A 6,115-nucleotide genomic window follows, 5' to 3' on the forward strand; every position below is an offset into this window, starting at 1 on the left:
ACCTTAACATGGATTATTTTTATTTCCTCAGAATTCAGTGCAATTCATGGCACACATATAATGATTTATACTTGCTTCTGAAAATACAGATGTGCTGAGTATCTTCCTCTAGCTTGATCAAAGAATGAACATCAGAGTTTTAACTTTTGGTTATGTAGGACACTTGTTAATTCTCACAGCATGAGTTTCCTGGGCACATAGTGTACTTGCTCCAATTTAATCAACCTTCCTTTAGCTAGTGTGATCTTTCTGAAATCCACAGCTGGTCTGGTGATCTCTAGCACATGCTAGCACTAAGCCCTTGGGTACCAACAGCAGTGCAGATCCAGTAGGACGTATCTGACAAGCACAGATCTGCCAGAAATGCTACTTACTAAACCCTGAGGTGTCATTAATTTATTTCCCTCTGGTCAATTACAGCCAAGTCCATTCAAGTGCTGCCTTCAATAATAAGGAATGTGCGAATGTACCAGGAGGTCCTGATCCAACATTCTGGATTCAGCAATGCTCTCTTCATGGCTTTACTATAACAGCTCCTTAGTCACAAGTAGTGGCTGAAAAGTCTTTGAGAAACATTTCTTTGACAAAAAATAGGCTCTGCAGACTTCTCCTTAAACAGTTTTGAAATCAGTATCAAGTAAAATACGTGTTATTTTGAATCTCCTATGAAAATAAATTCAAGAGAGCTTGCCAGAATTATATGTATGAGATCTAGACTTGCTTATTCAAAGATTAAGCCCAAGCAAAAGCTACTAGTTATAAAGCAGTTCAAAGATACTTGCAAATGCCAAAGCATATTGTTATGGCAATGACCATCTTGAGTTTTCATTTTACTTCTTATTAGAGAATTCCATTGCTTCTCAGATACCTTGTTGTTTAGGATAAAAGAAGACAAGATGAAAATAAATGAAGTTTTCCTTCCTATAACTGGACTTAAATGCAAACCAACAAACTTGGTTCCATCCTTCTATTCCTTGTGGGAGGACATTTAAAAATGAATGTGGATATGCTTGTCAATAAATCTGCAAGTGCCAAGAGTATCACTGCAATGGGACTTAAGTCTTATAACATTTCTAAGGGCTGAATGTTGACATCTCTAGCAAGGTATTTTCATTATATACCTTTCAAATTACGTATAGCCAAGCCTGTAACGCTACAGGCACGATTTCACCTGTTATAGCTGCCAATGCAGCTGCAGACTGTGTCAATAAAGCAGATGTACAGCTTTTAAAAGAAGGTCAACAAATTATGATTCCAGCACACTTTTGATCATTATTCCGATGTAAACTCTCTAATACTCTCTAAAAACTCATAAAGCTCTCTAATAGTTTTATGTCCCTCTTGCATTGTGATGCCCAAACCTGCACACAGTGCTTGAGGTGAGGCCACACCAGCCCAGAGCAGAGCAGGACAATCCTTGCCATCACCCACTGGCAGTGCCGGTCGTGGTGCACCCCAGGGCACAGTTGGCCATTTTGGCTGCCAGGGCACACTGCTGACTCACATTCATCTTGTTTTAACCAGAACTCCCAGATCCCTGTCTGTGGGGCTGCTCTCCAGCCTCTTGTACTCCAGTCTGTATGTGTAGCTAGAATTGTCCCATCCCAGGTACAGAGTCTAGCAGCTGCTCTTGTTAAACTTCTTGTGATTGTCCAGCTCAGAAATTTGTCCAGATCACTCTGTAAGGCCTCTGTAAGGTCATTAAGGGAGTCAACGAATTCTCCTAATTTAATGTTCTTTGCAAACTTACTTAGTAAAGATACAGCCATGTGACTTCTCAGTTGATTCCATCTCTATTCTCAGCAGTCTAGATCAGTACAGCTTGCCCCTCTGTAGGCCCCCTGTGGGGCACTGCATTTCACTGTAATATCAAAGAATGTGAAGAGAGTATCTTGCATTTTGTTTAACATCATCTTTGTGCAAATGGGAATTGATGACTTGTGAAGATTGTTCTGGAATTTATTCATGAGAGCCTAGAGAATATATCACACTAGCAGTTCCAGAGAGGGCAAAATGAGGTATCCTGAATAAATTTACTGTACTAACTGGTGAACGCCCTGGATGGCAGGGTTTTACTTCTCTGTGCACACATATATCTCACTGTCTGCCTCTGAAACAACCCTATTTATGTAAAAAACTACTTGTGAAAATGAAAATGTCATTGTTCCAAAGGACACATGCCAAGTCATCAAAAATGTATTGAGCTTGTGTCTGGCATAAAACCAAGGCCTCAGTGCTTTGCACAGGGTGTCTCTATCTCATAAGTAGCACCAATATGACAGAAGGCAATAGCAGAATATGATGTCAAAAAGCTTTTGCATAGTTTATATATAAGAAATATCATACATTCCAAGAAATATATATGCTAAAGCAAGAACTCTAACCACAGACCTTTGTTCTTCTAAAGAGATGGTGGCCATCATCCTTGCAAATACTTCTGTGAAACAAATGACAAAAATCAGCCATGCAAGTCTAGATACGAAATTATTTCTCGTGCATTTCTAGTAGGACATTAATACTCCATGAACCATTCCCAGGCCTGATGCCTTTTGGTAAAAAATAGTCCTGTCCGAGCACTGGTGGCAGTCCTGCTACACAATTTGGAGGCTGACCACCATGGTCTCTCCTTCTCCATGAGCAAGAATATATTGAGAATCCAGCTAGGAAAATTGGTTAGAGTCTTTCTCTACAGTCTTGATTCATGCTGGCTTTTGCCTCATTTAGGCAGGTGCTGGCATTGCAAAGCTGCTGCAAATCTTCTGGATTGTGTTCCACTGAGGATCTTCCAGCCTGAGGGAAACCCTTCTGTGTCTTAAGGGACATGGGCGTACTGCTGGTGAAGACAAGCTGTGGCAGAATATCGGTGAAAGCATTTAACACTAAGCATCACAATCACCAATGTGAAAAAGATGGTAAGATATACCCCAACTTTTAAATGAAACACTGTGTCACCTGTAATGATATTTCACCTTTAGTATTTAGTAACTAAGGCAGAGCTTCTGCATCCCTGGCTCCAGCATCTTCTCATCTCTCTAAAGGAAACTGGAAATGCAAAGAGATTAAGAGAGATCTTTGTGACCTTGAACTTGCAATTGGAAGAGAAAATACATACGTATATATATCTTTGCCAAGATTTGATAATAAATAATGAGAGTTTGCTAGATTCTGCTTAAAATTCTCTTTGCAGTATCTGACAAAATTCAAAGATCTAATTAATAATGTTACCTTAGTGACTGAATGGAGTGGTTAAATGAGAATCATAGAATCATAGGATCACCAAGGTTGGAAAAGACCCCCAGGATCAACCAGTCCAATCATCCACCGATCACCAATAGTTCTCACTAACCCATGTCCCTCAACACAACATCCAAATGTTCCTTGAACACCTCCAGGGCCAGTGACTTCACCACCTCCCTGTGCAGCCCATTCCATTGCCTAAGGAGCCTGAGGAACTATGCCTGAGGAACTATGTCTCCTCTTTTTGGAGATAGGAAAAGGAAAGTCCAAGGAGAGAGTGAGGCACATCCTGAAGAAATATCAGCTTGGTTCTCAGCAATGGTCAGAAAAGCAAAGGTAAAACTTAACTGTTCATAAAAAAATAAAGAGCTAAATAGAGAATGTAATTATGCTACTGTATGTGTACCTATGATACATCTGCATATTTAACAGTACATCTAGTTGAAACATCTCCAAAATATGGTTAAAGAATTGAAAAGTTAGGAGAAGTCTGACAAGGTTTTTGAAGCTACCGTGCAACTTTTCAACAACGGAAATTCAAACAACTTGCCTGGCAAGGAACAGATACAAGAGACTGAAAAATCTTGAGTGACTTGAGAGAAGTGACCATTATCATGGTCTCTTCTGGCAAAAGCTCAGGACATCAACCAAAATAAATCAGAAACAGAAGAAAGTGGTGCTGATGTGACCTGTAGTCCAAACTATCCACATGCTATTATTATTCATTATATTTTGATCTGTCACTCAAATGTATGCCAAAAAGAAATAAATCTGCAATGACAGAACAGTGAAGAAAAGAGAATGTTCCTATGCAATACTTCTCTGTTTAGAAAGTAAAGAGAAAGCACAACTGAGAAATGTATGCAGCTTTGAACTTTCTGCTTTACTTGTTCACCTGTAGGATTCTTCTGATTGATGTTTCACCTGGAGTGTTGTTCACATGTAAGAATTTTGGAGGAATTTTCATTCACATGCCAATTTGCAATGGAATAGAAAATGTAAGCGTAGTTGAGCTGTGATTTGAAATCTCTGGTATCTAGGGAAACAGAGAACACACACAGGCAACTCATCTTCTGAAAAGCTGAACCCAATTTGCTTGTCCAAAGGACTTATTATCTCAGATAAGCCAAAGTAAGAATATGAAAAATGTCACAATGGAACCCATGCTTCAAGATGTAGATCCTGGTATCAAGCATCTTATTTCTTAATAGGATTTTCATCTGCAGCTGTAATTTTGGCCAGTTAAAATTGCAACAGTGAATCACAGACTGATAATTTGTCTCCAGAAAGCTGTATGATTCCTTAAGATGAGATATTGATTGCAAACAGCTTGAGACTGGCCATATTTTTGTGCAAGTTTCTAGTTCAAGGCTGCCAGTAATAAGAAGCAAATTGTAATTAGGTTGGTAATTAGGTTGGTTGAGTAGTACAGAGTTGAAAATACTTAAACAGCATCCAGTAAATTTAGAAGAAACACAGAAGGACAATTTTTCCTCATGTTTTCACTGAAGTTTACTTGCTGCCAGTTAGAAATGAGAACTGCCAAAATAGTAGAAAGAATGTTTAAGTCAAGAGCTTTCTTTTGCAGCAGGATGCTTGTGTTATCTGTAAAAATGGGAAGAAACTTTTAGTCAAAAGATGCGGGTAACTAGCTAATTTGTTTTCTTTTGTGTAGCCAAACAAGTCCTGGCAATGTTTTTTTGTTTGTTCGCTTTCTTGCTGATTTTGTATATAAAGACAGCATCATTATCTGGAGTTAATATTTCAATACATATCCAAGAACAGACAGACCCTTAAGAATAGTGGAAAGGAGACAAAATGTGTCCCTGAAGCTGGTACTCACCATGGCTTATTTTTATAAGAAAATAATACGACATTTAAGATCTTAATGCTGTATCAGTTTAAGAAATAGATGTCTTCTTTGCTTTAAAGTATTTCGCTTTAGTGTTTCCCCATAGCATGCATTTGCAGACACACACATTCAAGATTTGTGGGATGCTTGAGATCACAGAATCATATAATCATAGAATAGCTTGGGTTGGAAGAGACTTTAAAGGTGATTGAATTCCATCCCCTTCTGTGAGCAAGGTTGTCAACCACCAGATCAGGTTGCCCAGGGCCACTTCCAAGGATGGGGCTTCCACAGGTTCTCGGTGCAACCAGTTTCAGTGCCTCACCACTCTCTGAATAAAGAATTTCCTCCAAACATCTTATCCCAGAATTACAGAGTTGTAAGGGTTGGGGGGGCCCTCTGGAAATGATCCAGTCAAACCACCCTTCTAAATCAGGTTCCCTAGAGTAGATTGCACAGTAAGGCATCCAAGTGGGTCTTGAGTATCTTCTAAAGAGGACTCTCCCCAGCCTTTTTGGGTTGCTTGTTCCAATGCTCAGTCATTCTCAAAGTAATGAGTTTTTTTCTAATGTCACATGGAACTTCCTGTATCCCTGTTTGTACCCATTGCCTCTTATCCTGTTGCTTGGCACAATTGAAAAGAGCCTGGTCCCATCCACTTGACTTGTAGATATTTATAAGCACTGATAAGATGGGCAAGTGGTATCCTGGGCTCCATCAGAATAAGGGAGGCCATCAGGGACAGGGAAGTGATTGTCCCACTCCTACTCTGCTCTTGTGAGGCCCCATCTGCAGAACTGTGTCCAGGTCTGGAGCCCCCAGTATAAAAAAAGACAGGGAGCTGTTGGAGAGGGTCCAGAGGAGAGCCACAAAGGTGATCAGGGGACTGGAGCACCTCCCCTACGAAGACAGGCTGAGGGAGCAGGGCTTGTTCAGCCTGGAGAAAAGAAGGCTGCAGGTGACCTCATTGCAGCCTTTCAATACCTAAAAGGGAGCCTACAGGGGAGGAGGGGAATCCACTCTTTG

Source organism: Meleagris gallopavo, chromosome Z (genome assembly GCF_000146605.3).
Source record: "Meleagris gallopavo isolate NT-WF06-2002-E0010 breed Aviagen turkey brand Nicholas breeding stock chromosome Z, Turkey_5.1, whole genome shotgun sequence".
Taxonomy (NCBI): Eukaryota; Metazoa; Chordata; class Aves; order Galliformes; family Phasianidae; genus Meleagris; species Meleagris gallopavo.